This window comes from Montipora foliosa, chromosome 12 (genome assembly GCF_036669935.1).
Source record: "Montipora foliosa isolate CH-2021 chromosome 12, ASM3666993v2, whole genome shotgun sequence".
Lineage (NCBI taxonomy): Eukaryota > Metazoa > Cnidaria > Anthozoa > Scleractinia > Acroporidae > Montipora > Montipora foliosa.
In genome coordinates this window covers 30,115,779-30,131,767 of record NC_090880.1, presented here as the reverse complement: position 1 = coordinate 30,131,767, position 15,989 = coordinate 30,115,779, and positions in this window count along the sequence as shown.

The following is a 15,989-nucleotide window of genomic DNA, read 5'->3' as shown; positions in this document are numbered from 1 at the left end:
GATTAATAGTAAATCAGGTAAATAAATAAATAAAATAAAATAAAATGGATATACACATGCATTTACAGATAGCTAGCATTTACATAGATAGAGCAATAACCTATAGGAGGACATGAAACACAAAGAAGTAATAATGATAGCTAGAGTGTGATTAATAACAACTGGTAATTTTTTAGATTAACTTTGAGACATCAACATAATCATCCTCATCACCAAGTACCGCAAGTAAAAATTGGTGAATTTTGTTTTTGAAAGGTTTTTTCCTAAGTTTACGCAAATCAGGCTTCAGGCAATTGTATAACTTAGCTCCGAAAATGGAAAGCGAATTAAGTCGAATACTCAGTCTTGATTTAGTAACATACTAGTGAGTTGCCAACATCAGAAAATCTAGTGTTATATGAAGGAACGTCGGATAAACAGGTAAAAAGATCACAGATCTTCTGAGACGCAGAATTGCTAGATATGTCGTGCATAAGAGAACATACTGTTTCAAAATAAAGCATATTGAGGGGTAAAACGTTATAGCGGAGACAAACAAAGGAATAGCATGAGATCTCTGATTACCTGCAAAGAACATTAGCCGAAGAGCTCGTTTTTGTAAGATAAAGATGTTCCTCAAAAAAAAAAACCTGTGCAACTTGGCCCCAGGTAGCAATTCCATAGTAAGTATATGGAAAAATCAGACAACGGTAAATTTGGATTAAAGTACTTAAAGGGACAGAGTGTCTTGATCGTACGATAGTTCCAACAATTCTGCTAATGTTTGAGGCAATATAATCGATATATTTTCAGGTTTGTTTGTTATTTATTTGTTTGAGCAGGTTGAAGTTTTGGCAGCTATTCAGCTGATGTGGACCTGCTATACCCACCCACCCATATACACACAGAGGACAGCCACAACACCGGGAACTTCATCCCCTACTCTTCTCGAATAGTGTGTGGGTTCTTTAACGTCCCACAGGGAACTAATGAACATGGAAGTTATTTGTGAGACGGGACCTCCGGCTTATCGTCCTTATCCGAGAAGACTTGAAAGTCTAACAATTTGCGGATGTAGTTACAAAGGCAGCACTTTCTACAAAAGACCCTGAGTGTTGGTCCGGCCAGAGCCTCGAACTCACGACCTCCCGCATGCCAGCCCGGTGCTCAACCAACTGAGCCACCGGTTAAGTTTTTATCGATGAGCGCTCCCAGGAACTTTACATAATCTTTGCATTCAAGAGAAGTATCACTATTTGAAGCATTATTATATATCCTTATGTTAATCTGATAGTTAAGCTTCTTTTAAGATGGTCAAAAAACGGCAAAACACTGGAAAACTTGAACCATTTACAGACTTCAAAAAAGTTGGTAAAATCTCTGTTAAATGTCCACATTTTCTTTGTAAATTACAATCTCTGTAAATTTGCACACTTACAGAGATTTTGTAACTCCATAAAAAGTCTGTAAAATTTAACACATTTTCGTCCTTACGATGACATAAAATGTGTACAAAATCTCAATAAAATCTATGTAAATTGAAGGAAAAATTTACAGAGATTTTATGCGATAAGTACAAAATGTCTGTAAAATCTCTTTACTTTCTCTGTAAAATTTACACGAGAAAAAATCCCTGTAAATCCATCCATATAAAATGTCAGTGTTATCTCTGTAAAAAGTGAGTGAGAAGAATGCATGAAATGTCTATAAAATGTCTACAAAAACCCTCAAAAAACTGGAGGGGAAAAGTATGTGAAATGTTTTTAAAATGTTGGTGTTTTAGTGCACAAAATCTCCGCAAAATGTTCACAGTATCTCTGTAAATTAAGTATTTAAAACCTGACAGAAGGCAGGAAATGTCAATAAAATGTCTGTAAAACTGGAGGGGTAAAGTATGTGAAATGTTTGTAAAATGTTGGTGTTTTAGTGCACAAAATCTCGGCAAAATGTTTACAATATCTCTGTAAATAATAGCATTTAAAACCTGACATAAGCCAGGAAATGTTAATAAAAAGTGAAATGGATGAAAGGTTAGTCGATTTTACGTAGAAAAAAGAACAAGTTCTAGAGTTTGTGAATGCATAAATTTTTATTTCAAATCTAAAAATAATCATTTGTTTATATTACTTTCAATAGAATCTAAGTGTACCATAAAATTCTTGCAATAAGTTCAATAAAATAATTCAATTAATAACATGAGTTGCCATGGCAACTTTTTCTACAGTGCCAGAATGGTGTCCACTTTCGAAAAAACCCACGTCCTATGAATGCGATTTGTCAACCATGATTTATAGCTGATGAAATGGTACAATGTATACTCGTGAAACTTGGGAATAATTCCACTTGTGTTTTGTCCAAAATCAAATATTTTTTCTTGCCTTAAGGTTTATGAAATTATTTGATTTCGGACAAAGCATGTGTGAAATTATTCCCTAAATTCACTCATCACTATTTGATAACCCATACAAATTCATCAAATAAGGAATAAAATATATGCAAGGGATTTCATTATTATTAAATAAGTATAAAAATCTGGCTTATGTTACCCAGGGGTTTCAATAACTTCTGAAATAGCCGTCCATGACAGCCCATTGAAGGCAGCAGTTTGACAAATTTATGATGGCATTTTTAGTGAAAATAAAGGCAAACTAGCCGGCGGTGTGAGGCAAAGCAGGCGGCGGTATACCGCCGGTAACCGGCTTCTATTGAAACCCCTGTGTTACCCCAATTACAAATAAAGTTGTTAGAAATGGGCACGGCTTATCTGCGGGAAGATCTGAAAAAGGCTGCCTCTGGTGGCCAGTTTTCCATCTTTGCATCCACTTTTATGCCTAGTTGCATGTACTAAGCTACAAACGTTCCGCTCATGTTCTTGTTGTAATGCAAAAAAATCTATGGCAAAACTGTGTTTAAGAAATTCCTGTCAACAAATACCAGAAAAAGATCAATCATATGTCCAAGTTGGTAAAAACGATGTTCATTACATTAAAGTGCTAAAATTACATTAAAGTATTTTCCGTTTCAATATTAGTGAATAGTGAGTTAACGTTCGATGAACAGTGGATGAAATTGACTTCTAAAGACTAGACTTTGGATTTCTTTTGTTTTCTGTCAAAAAACGTTTTTCCGTAAATTTGAGCTGGTAAGGTCAGGGTGCAGCTTAGCTCCGGGTTTACAGTTCACCTGCCAGTTCAGTTGGGTAATACCAGCATACTAAAACAAATTAACCGCATGGATTACCTGCATGGGTACACCTACTTTTCAAGTTACATCAAACTGTATGAGGTGCGCCACCCGCCAGTTCCGATGAAAAATACTACAAATTAGTATACTATGACAAATTAACTGCATGGTTAGACCGAATTTACAAGTTACATCGAACTGTATGAGGTGTGCCACCACCCAGTTCCGATGAAAAATACTACAAATTAGTATACTATGACAAATTAACTGCATGGTTAGACCGAATTTACAAGTTACATCAAACTGTATGAGGTGTGCCATCCGCCAGTTCCGATGAATAATACTACAAATTAGTATACTATGACAAATTAACTGTATGGTTAGACCGAATTTACAAGTTACATCAAACTGTATGAGGTGTGCCACCCGCCAGTTCCGATCAAAAATACTACAAATTAGTATACCATGACAAATTATCTGCATGCTTAGACCGAATTTACAAGTTACATCGAACTGTATGAGGTGCGCCACCCGCCAGTTCCGATGAAAAATACTACAAATTAGTATACCATGACAAATTAACTGCATGGTTAGACCGAATTTACAAGTTACATCAAACTGTATGAGGTGTGCCACCCGCCAGTTCCGATCAAAAATACTACAAATTAGTATACCATGACAAATTATCTGCATGCTTAGACCGAATTTACAAGTTACATCGAACTGTATGAGGTGCGCCACCCGCCAGTTCCGATGAAAAATACTACAAATTAGTATACTATGACAAATTAACTGCATGGTTAGACCGAATTTACAAGTTACATCAAACTGTATGAGGTGTGCCATCCGCCAGTTCCGATGAATAATACTACAAATTAGTATACTATGACAAATTAACTGTATGGTTAGACCGAATTTACAAGTTACATCAAACTGTATGAGGTGTGCCACCCGCCAGTTCCGATGAAAAATACTACAAATTAGTATACCATGACAAATTATCTGCATGCTTAGACCGAATTTACAAGTTACATCGAACTGTATGAGGTGCGCCACCCGCCAGTTCCGATGAAAAATACTACAAATTAGTATACCATGACAAATTAACTGCATGGTTAGACCGAATTTACAAGTTACATCGAACTGTATGAGGTGTGCCACCCGCCAGTTCCGATGAAAAATACAACAAATCAGTATACTATGACAAATTAACTGCATGGTTAGACCGAATTTACAAGTTACATCGAACTGTATGAGGTGTGCCACCTGCAAGTTCAGATGAAAAATACTACAAATTAGTATACTATGACAAATTAACTGCATGGTTTTTAAGTCACAAGGGAGAAGCATAAATCCACAAAACGCCATTCAGGGAACGTTTTCCAGAGACTTTGCCCCGCCCCGTACGAGACATCTCGATGTCTCGTACGGGATGTCAATGTCATTTCAAGTAATGTCCTTGATGGAACGAAAAAGACTTAGCGATAACTGTAAGCTACTGTAAGAAAAACAAAAGCGGTGCATTAATACTATTTTTTCCTGGTAATCCCAGGGCATTCTCCTATTCCAACACAGCGATGAGTTCATAGATTGAAGGGCGTTTGTCCCGGGGTCTTCATTTTATTTTTGACACACCCGCCCGGATTCTCCAAAATTACTCGTTTAGCAACTCTCAGTGAATTTGCAGTCCTCATGGGTAGGAAGTCTAGAATATCGAATACTATTTTTCTCCCAAATGGTTGATCATTTGGGGACTTGGTCGAGGAGAACATGTAAGGAGAATATATGTTGATAGAACGGAAGGTGGTCCACTGTTTTTCTATAATTATCAGCTATTGTTTTCAACGGTTCGCTCTCCTCTTTCACAATCAAGATTCGACACCAGCTTTTAAGAGATTTGACTATATTATCTCCTGCAGATTGGCCCTGTATCAAAGAAAACAAAATTAAGGATATTAATGTTAACTGATTTTCCTTCAGGTTACACAAATACATGTACATAGAAAATTGACTGAGTACCCAAGAGAGACAGAATTACCAGTTGGTACAAAATAATAATGATTACAAAAATTGGTTCTACCTTCAGAAAATAATAGTCCAAAACTAGGCTGACTACCCAAGAGAGACAGAACTCGTTAGTACAAAATAATAATAATTTATAAAATTATTTACAAAACTGGTTCTGCCTTCAGATAACAACAGTCCAAACTATACTGACTACCCAAGAGAGACAGAACTCATTAGTACAAAATAATAATTATTACAAAATTGGTTCTGCCTTCAACAACAGTCCAAAACTGGACTGACTACCCAAGAGAGACAAAACTCATTAGTACAAAATAATAATTATTACAAAATTGGTTCTGCCTTCAGATAACAACAGTCCAAACTGGACTGACTACCCAAGAGAGACAGAACTCGTTAGTGCAAAATAATAATATTACAAAATTGGGTCTGCCTTCAGATAACAACAGTCCAAACTGGACTGACTACCCAAGAGAGACAGAACTCATTAGTGCATTTAATAATTATTATTACAAAATTGGTTCTGCCTTCAGATAACAACAGTCCAAAACTGGACTGACCACCCAAGAGAGACAGAACTCATTAGTACAAAATAATAATTATTACAAAATTGGTTCTGCCTTCAGATAACAACAGTCCAAACTGGACTGACTACCCAAGAGAGGCAGAACTCGTTAGCGCAAAATAATAATTATTACAAAATTGGTTCTGCCTTCAGATAACAACAGTCCAAACTGGACTGACTACCCAAGAGAGGCAGAACTCGTTAGCGCAAAATAATTATTATTACAACATTGGTTCTGCTTTCAGATAACAACAGTCCAAACTGGACTGACTACCCAAGAGAGACAGAACTCATTAGCACAAAATAATTATTATTACAACATTGGTTCTGCTTTCAGATAACAACAGTCCAAACTGGACTGACTACCCAAGAGAGACAGAACTCATTAGCACAAAATAATTATTACAACATTGGTTCTGCCTTCAGATAACAACAGTCCAAAACTGGACTGACTACCCAAGAGAGACAGAACTCATTAGTACAAAATAATTATTATTACAACATTGGTTCTGCTTTCAGATAACAACAGTCCAAACTGGACTGACTACCCAAGAGAGACAGAACTCATTAGCACAAAATAATTATTACAACATTGGTTCTGCCTTCAGATAACAACAGTCCAAAACTGGACTGACTACCCAAGAGAGACAGAACTCATTAGTACAAAATAATAGTTATTACAAAATTGGTTCTGCCTTCAGATAACAACAGTCCAAAACTGGACTGACTACCCAAGAGAGACAGAACTCATTAGCACAAAATAATAATTATTACAAAATTGGTTCTGCCTTCAGATAACAACAGTCCAAACTGGACTGACTACCCAAGAGAGACAGAACTCATTAGTACAAAATAATAATTATTACAAAATTGGTTCTGCCTTCAGATAACAACAGTCCAAACTGGACTGACTACCCAAGAGAGACAGAACTCATTAGTACAAAATAATAATTATTACAAAATTGGTTCTGCCTTCAGATAACAACAGTCCAAAACTGGACTGACTACCCAAGACCGACAGAACTCATTAGTACAAAATAATAATTATTACAAAATTGGTTCTGCCTTCAGATAACAAGAGTAAAAAATGGACTGACTACCCGAGAGAGACAGAACTCGTTAGGGTAAAATAAAAATGATGAAAAAGAGACTGGTTGTGCCTTTTGATAACAAAAGTCAAAAACAGACTATCACATACAAGAAATTATTTAAAATGCAATCTGTTTTGCAATAATAATTTACGGTAATATTATAGATACTTTTAAAGATTACATCGAAACTGATCAATGTACTTCAGGTCTGGTTAAGCTAGCAGCTTAAGGCTGTATTCTGTCTATTACATATATGTAGTCTGTTTCAGTCTGACCTCTACTCAAAAACAACAAACACCACTTTCCTATGCTGAATTTCTCATTGGGCTAGCTCTGGGGCATTGAGGTACACAAGCAACCACACCGTGACAAGGTATGGACTATGAGGTGGTTGCAAAGTACAAAATTATCAGAAAATCATCTGGCATTACACATAGTAAACTCCCAGGAGTCAATTAGTTTAGTAAAAATTTACAAACTAACAAACAAAACAAATGACAAATTATCCTAATGATCTTTTGCTTATTAGCTTGGCTCCACATAACAAGCTAAATTATGCTTCACGAATTATTATTATTATTATTATCATTATCATTATCATTATTAGGATATGTTGGGCAACTTTGTTTTCCATGCTCGACTGGATATTTCATATTTAACAAGCCTGAACGCAATAATAATAGTTTTATTGAAAATGCCCCCAAAATAGAGAGAAATCTACTGACTTTATTGTGTAATAATATTGTATATTTTCAGCTGACATGTACCCTTTCCATCATTTTGTAGAGCATGGAATATTAGCTCATATACCAGGATGGCAGGGCCAATGAAAACTTCTGAATTGTATTACACAATGATAAAATTTTTAATATTTATTATGTTTATAGACATCACAAAATTTACATACAGTCTCACTTTGAAAGAGAGCACAAAACAATTTATCCCATTGGTCTCTGTGCAATGTACATGTATGTAGTGTTTCCATGGTACTTTTAAAAATACAAGAGTTTCCTTAAATAACAGTTACCTACCTTTTAGAAAAGCCCCATTCAAGACAATCTCCACCTGCCCTTTTTAGCTGCCAAAGACCTAATACATTGCCCTGAAACAAAATATGGACATATGAAAACCCTACCAGGTCAGCTTCATGACCTGACATAATGGTTATGGTAGGAGCTGTGGAAATTTGACCCGTTAGAATACCTTGTTGACACCCTGGCTTACAAACTTATATGGAAGCCTGTGACAACACCCCAAAGTGTCCACCTTACCAAACTGACCATTTTGTACATGTAATAAAATCAATAATAATTATTTATTGTTGAATTTTTCATACTTTTTTATTGATAATGTCTGATTTAGTGTTTCACTCATAAATTTGATCTTTTTTTGAGGGTGCCTGGGCATAAAGCACTCAAAGCACTAGCTTGTGAGATTTCCCATATCCAATTAAAACAGTGGAGCAATCATGCCAAAAATTGTCCCTTAAAACAAAAGTTTTGCAATATAAGAATTCCTCAAGATGGCTTTTAGTGTATTGTTATGAATATGCTATTTCCGAGTTCCTGTCTGCTTCCTCTTCAAAGTGAGTCTACATGTAAGTGCGAAGTCTTTGTGATGGTAATTAGGTCTACATGTACATATGAATGAAAACTAATTTTCAGGAGAAAAACTTCGCACTTAGACTCGCTTTGAAGAGGAGGCAGACATGAACTCGGAAATGGCTTATTAGATTAACAACCCTCTCCCTCCTGAGAGTTACACTTATAGATTTTACTCTGTCTAATGCCAGACGATTTTACTCGTCAATGGGGGCCTCTTCAGGGATGAATGGGTTAAGTACTCATCAAATAAAATTTGAGGTTTTGGTGGGAGAAATTGCAATATTAACTGCATCACAATATGATTGGTATATTTAGATGGCTAGCTCTACTACATAACAGTACATGTACAGGGTTCTCCCTAGTTTTCAGCGCAACATGTATGGCACCTGAATTTTTTTTTTCACACCGGTAAAGCAATTGGTTAATGTTGGAGGTTCTGCAAAGGATAAGCGACTTCTGAGCGTTTGCAGGCGGTAATAAGTGCTCTTACAAGCAGTCAATTTTACGGGTAGCTTTATCAATGTTTCATGAAAAATGCTAGTAATGCAAATGCTTTTGAGTAGTCTACTATGGAATACCCCACAAGACAACTGAATTTTTTTTACTACGGCTCACATACATGTACATGCAAACAAGCAAGTGACAAGTAACAAGCGAGAAAGCTTGTATACCATGTCATAGGAAATAGTTACATATCACCCTGCACAAGCAATGTGGAATACAGCCGAATATATGCTGTGCAGTTATTGACTGATTGGTTAAATCTTTTTTTGACTTGATATAAAGGGCTTCACATTACTGAACATGTGACATTGTTTGCACAAGGAGCCAGAGCCAGCCAAATTTTTGCGCGGCCCATCAAGAAAAATTTGAACGCAAGGTTAAATTCCTAGAATAATTTTTCTCACAGTCCAGGAACGAAGGTGTGAAAAAGCAACGTGATCCCAAACCACACGTCAATAATAATAACACCGTAACTGTTCATTAAAGTTGTTAAGATCGAGATCACGTAGTGCAGTATGACACAGGAATAAAAATAGTAACAGTAGAACCGAAAGAGTTAATTCTTCATGTGTATCGTTCCATGTCTGTTTATATTATTTTCTCGTCATCATGTCACACACCAGGCAGTTACTTTAATGCTTAACTCCTCATTTCACAACAAAAGTAAATGCGATATTGCCAGACTTGCGGATTTGTTTAATCTAACAGAAGTACCGCTAAAAGAGAGGGCCTACATGTATTTTCGTCACAATGAGAAGATATGAGCTTCCGCGTTTACTGGCTTGACGGCGCAGGATACATTGTGTAAAACTGCTTTAGTTGGGCAGCGTGCTGGCAGTCGTTGGGGAACGACAAGCACTGATCAGATCGAGAAGTCTTCTTAAATGGGAAGAGGGTGAGTGGTCGCGTAGACGAGAATTTCAACTTATATGGTGGCCCAATGTCTATTCGCAAGCAAAATACTGGACATTTGCGACAGATATTCTTTCTCGGACACACTGCACTTGTAAATTAACTCATTCATGAGGATTTGGCGTAGTAACTTTTAGGTCTAGTGAAGAACTTATAAAAAAGGGCACTCGAATTCTCCTTCCCTCTTTCTCTTCTGATGAAAAGACAATAAAACATGTGCAATATATAGGATATGCAATTTAAACAATAAAAATTGTCAATGTCAACTGTTTGTCTCTCTGTAAAGAATTCTCTATAGGTAGACATTGAAAGCTATTTTGTTCAGAAAATTGTTTCATTCATAAAAGGAGTAATTTTCAATAATGTACATGTACAAACATTACCGTGACTTTCTTTAACTGAGCTTGTGTTGCCTGAAAATAAACCTAAATGGTATGATATGAAACACCAAAAGCACCCATTGAATGAAAGTCAGTATACATGTAGATAGTTATAAACTGCATGACAACGACAGTGTCAGCAATTATTCGGTGCCCTTGAACTAAATTTGATTTTTGTCAGCCTTTTAAGGTGGTCAGTTGTTTCTTTGTTGTACTTACAACTGTACATCCAGTGTAAAAAATATGGGAAACATAAAAATCCCAGTGAGTTAATAGATTGTATACCTCAGGTATATGCTACCCAAGAGGTTACAAAGTGAAATGGTGAAAGAGTGAGTTATGGATTGTATACCTCAGGTATATGCTACCCAAGAGGTTACAACGTGAAATGGTGAAAGAGTGAGTTATGGATTGTATACCTCAGGTATATGCTACCCAAGAGGTTACAAAGTGAAATGGTGACACAGTGAGTTAATAGATTGTATAACCTCAGGTATATGCTACCCAAGAGGTTACAAAGTGAACTGGTGACACAGTGAGTTAATAGATTGTATACCTCAGGTACATGTATATGCTACCCAAGAGGTTACAAAGTGAAATGGTGACACAGTGAGTTATGGATTGTATACCTCAGGTATATGCTACCCAAGAGGTTACAAAGTGAAATGGTGACACAGCGAGTCATGGATTGTATACCTCAGGTATATGCTACCCAAGAGGTTACAAAGTGAAATGGTGACACAGTGAGTTATACAATGTAGATTGTATACCTCAGGTATATGCTACCCAAGAGGTTACAAAGTGAAATGGTGACACAGTGAGTTAATAGATTGTATAACCTCAGGTATATGCTACCCAAGAGGTTACAAAGTGAACTGGTGACACAGTGAGTTAATAGATTGTATACCTCAGGTATATGCTACCCAAGAGGTTACAGAGTGAAATGGTGACACAGTGAGTTATGGATTGTATACATCAGGTATATGCTACCCAAGAGGTTACAGAGTGAAATGGTGACACAGTGAGTTATGGATTGTATACCTCAGGTATATGCTACCCAAGGGGTTACAAAGTGAAATGGTGACACAGTGAATCATGGATTGTATACCTCAGGTATATGCTACCCAAGAGGTTACAAAGTGAAATGGTGACACAGTGAGTTATGGATTGTATACCTCAGGTATATGCTACCCAAGAGGTTACAAAGTGAAATGGTGACACAGTGAGTCATGGATTGTATACCTCAGGTATATGCTACCCAAGAGGTTACAAAGTGAAATGGTGACACAGTGAGTTATACAATGTAGATTGTATACCTCAGGTATATGCTACCCAAGAGGTTACAAAGTGAAATGGTGACACAGTGAGTTAATAGATTGTATAACCTCAGGTATATGCTACCCAAGAGGTTACAAAGTGAACTGGTGACACAGTGAGTTAATAGATTGTATACCTCAGGTATATGCTACCCAAGAGGTTACAGAGTGAAATGGTGACACAGTGAGTTATGGATTGTATACATCAGGTATATGCTACCCAAGAGGTTACAGAGTGAAATGGTGACACAGTGAGTTATGGATTGTATACCTCAGGTATATGCTACCCAAGGGGTTACAAAGTGAAATGGTGACACAGTGAATCATGGATTGTATACCTCAGGTATATGCTACCCAAGAGGTTACAAAGTGAAATGGTGACACAGTGAGTTATGGATTGTATACCTCAGGTATATGCTACCCAAGAGGTTACAAAGTGAAATGGTGACACAGTGAGTTATGGATTGTATACCTCAGGTATATGCTACCCAAGAGGTTACAAAGTGAACTGGTGACACAGTGAGTTAACAGATTGTATAACCTAAGGTATATGTGAGCCAAGAGGTTACAAAGTAAAATGGTGTGACAGTGAGTTAAGGATTGTATACCTCAGGTATATGCTACACAATTAATTATTAATAGCATAGCTGTAAATTTAATTTTGTATACTCTTTGGCATCAACTTTTAGGCCATGCTTTAACTTGCTTTTTCTGTGCACTTAGATCGCTTAGAAGTAATTCCAGGTTTCACCTGAAAGGATTGTGATTGTGCATAGACCTCAAAAACCCAACTCCTCCCACTCACCTCCCAAATACACAAGAATGTCAATTAAAATAGCTACAAGCTTCGTGTACTTACTCCTGTTCCACTTAATTTTGTCAGATTTATCATCATTGTCTGCCACCCTTCATCTGGGATTCTGGCCTCAAAAGAACCCAGTCGGGAAGTCGAAATTTGTCCGGACATCCGGAACAATAACCAAGCGATCAAGTCCACAGAACCGCCTTATCTTGGACAATCAAAGAAATTGGATAATTTATATTTTGGTCAAATTGATGGAAATAAGATTTGTCATCAAGATACTTTATTTGGGTGGGATTGACAGAGGTATTGACAATTAATGGGAGACCAAAGCGAGATAATCTCCCAGGCGGTTTCTTCTGAAGTGTAACCGACCTTTCAGTGAAATCTAGTGTCAAAGGAGTAATCTTATTAAGCGCCCAGTCCAAAATTTAGCTCGCTCTGGCTCCTCGTGCATGAGAAACCAGTGAAGGTACATGTAGGTATAGAGGTGACAAGGGAGTAACTACAGAATAACCGGCCACTATTGTGCTCTTGTAGTGGCATCGTTTGAAGAAGAAGGCATCTGCAAGTGGCGAATAAGGGGCTGGGTATACAGAGATCCATATATTACATGTAATTCCCTATTCGTTATTATTGTTATTGCCTTAAATGGCCTTAATACAATATAAAGTGAAATTACTAAGGGAGTAGGTGTGCAAAAGTAATGACTGTGCTGAGGCCCTCCTTGGCGTTTTGGGAAACGAGGGAAGATGGCTATTTTGAACTGGGGGACAGAGGAAAAATGACAAAATGTCTTAGGAACAAGGCGACATAAACAATTTTAGGGAGCAAAAAGCCGGGTACAAGTTTGAAAGTAAATTGGGCGGGGAACAAGGGAACAAAACTTTAAAATTTTAAGCCATTTAAACTTAAATCAGGTTTGTAAGTAAGATGACGACTTACCGAAAACACCTCCGGCAGTCTTTTGCTTTTCGGATCTTTTGAATCTTCCCGCCCATTCGCTAAATGTAGCTGTTCGGCCAGGCCACCCTTTGTTCCAAACGTTCGTAGAACTCCCTTTACGTTTTGAAGAAGGTCTCTATTTTTGCCATGAAGTCTTCACCGATTAACCCTTTCGGAGACTGTCTGAGGTTGAATCATGTCACTGGCGTGTATCTTTGTGGCGAATGCTGATTATCTGACCTGAATTGTCGTTGCCCTTTCTTCCGGATTCCGTCGATGTTTACTGGGTTTATTTGGTGGAATGCGTGCTATTTCACCCGCACAAAATGTTAAGGAATCGCAAAGACCCAATTTTGGTCGTACAACAAGGGAAAAAGAGAGGAAGAGCACATGCATTGATCGCCCGCGCGAAAAACAAACCGATAATTCAAACCAATCTCGTTCCCAGAGTCTTTGCGGCGGGGCAATTCATAATGGCGGACAAAGTTGTTGCATCATGTAATTATTGTGAAATGTCCACAATCCATCTCTTTGTGCCAACATCCAATCACAACCCGTTGCGAGCCCAGTGCGATTCCTGGGGCGCTTTCATTTTGGGTGGAAAAACCGGGGAGAATTTTCTACTTTTAACGTGCAGAGCAAATTTCCTCAATCAAAATATGGAACGGGGAAAAATGTGTTCCTTTTGAGATTTCCTTTTCTGTTTTTCTCAAGAGACTGGATACTAATCATGTAGAATAACAAATTTTCGATCATTACTTCATAAGAAGTAATTCTCACCTGCAGCTACGGGCTATGAAAGCACCCACGTTAATTGACTGAAACCCGCACGATTAATTTGGGCAGCTAAACACCAATGCTATTTTTTTTTTTCTTTTTTCAAGGAGCATGGTAAAGTCTGCTTACTAGCCTACATTACTTTCTCAATTTCATTCTGTGCTGGGACTCCTATATCACAAAGGCCTTGATTTACATGTTATTTGCATGATTCATCCCAGCAATATACATGAAATTTACACACAAAGACTATTTTATGGCCGGGTTGTGTCAATTTACATAGATTTTATGGCCTTTGCAATTGTTGTAAACAATTAAAACGGTCTAATCTTGTGAGGCCTTAAGTACCCGTTTATTTGGAGAAAAATTGTCCCGGGAAGAAGGGTCACTCGCTTACCGGAGTTACCCTGGACCAGCCAACTTTTCCTACATTTCCCCATAAAATGCGGTTTAAGTAAACTGTTTACATGAGGAAAAAAAATGGCTCGGCTAGAAGGGAAACCCACCTAGCCGGGTCACCCTTTGTCAATGGTAGGGTCGCCCTCCTGGCCAGGCCAACTTTATTCCATGAAAACACTTTGGCTCGCTCAGTGGAGTCAACTTGGTCGAGGCAAGATGATGAGAGAATGCACGAGTGCTATCTTCCCAGTCTCCTGATGATCGAAACTGAGCCGGGCAGCTCTTGACTCAGGGAAAAAGGTTAGTTCTTTTCTCACATAAACGCTAGCTAAAGACCCGGCTGGGAGGGTGACCATCTTCCGAGGACAACTTTTCTCCATATCAACAGGGCCTAAAACTTGATCCAAGTCGAACTATTAAAACACATACCGATAGGCATTTTATAGGTTCCAACCGGCGAACTTTTGATAAACCGAACTCAGTGCAACATGCAGGGCTAATTCAACAGTTTCCTACATGATTTAATTAGGTAATAAATATTTGACACTCAAAATCATCGTGAACAGGGCATACTGATCCAAAATCATTTGGTAACTTAGACAGGACACGCATGATCATGATAAAGCGCAATTTACAGACATTTTATGAGACATGACCAAACGGCGTAAAATCTTTGTAAATTTTCGATTTATAGACATTTTTGCAAGATTTTATAAAGTCTGTAAATTTCAAGTATTTCCTCTTGCTGTAACTCCAATAATTTATAAACATTTTACAGACATTTTATAGAGCTTTACTCAACAAAACTCTGTAAAATATCTGTAAAATAAATTTACAAAGATTTTATATTTATGGGGTTAAGTGTTAAAGTCTGTAAATTTATTATTTACAGACATTTTATGAAGTCTGTAAATGGTCCAAATTTTCCAGTGAAATTTGAATTTTTTTGCATTTATGGTCAGCTTATTTGCGTTTAACCAGTCAGGCTTTTGCAATTCGATGTTGATTACACTTGCTAGTGACTTCAAATCCTTGTTAGCATACAACAGGTTTGTATCATCAGCAAATAAATAAATAAAAAAGCTTCTCAGAAGAATTATAAATATCATTAATATAGATCAAGAAAAGTAGAGTCTTGTTTGACCCCTGTTAGCATATTTCTTTTAGATGAAATTTGATTATGAATTTGAGTAGTTTGAACACGGCCATTTAAGTAGGATGAAAGCCAATCATTTTCCGGGCCCCTTATACCGTAATGAGATAGCTTACTCAGGAGAATTGAATAATCCACAGAATCAAAAGCCTTTTTCAAGTCAAGGAAAACACCACAAGTGAATAATTTGTTATCCATATTCCTTTGAATCAAATTAACAATATCCACAATTGCATGCTGAGTTGACATGTTCTCACGAAAGCTACACAGAAGTCCATTTGATTCAACATAAGATTTTAATCTATTATACACAACGTTCTCAAAGAGTCAAGCGACGCAAAGAGCTTTTCAACT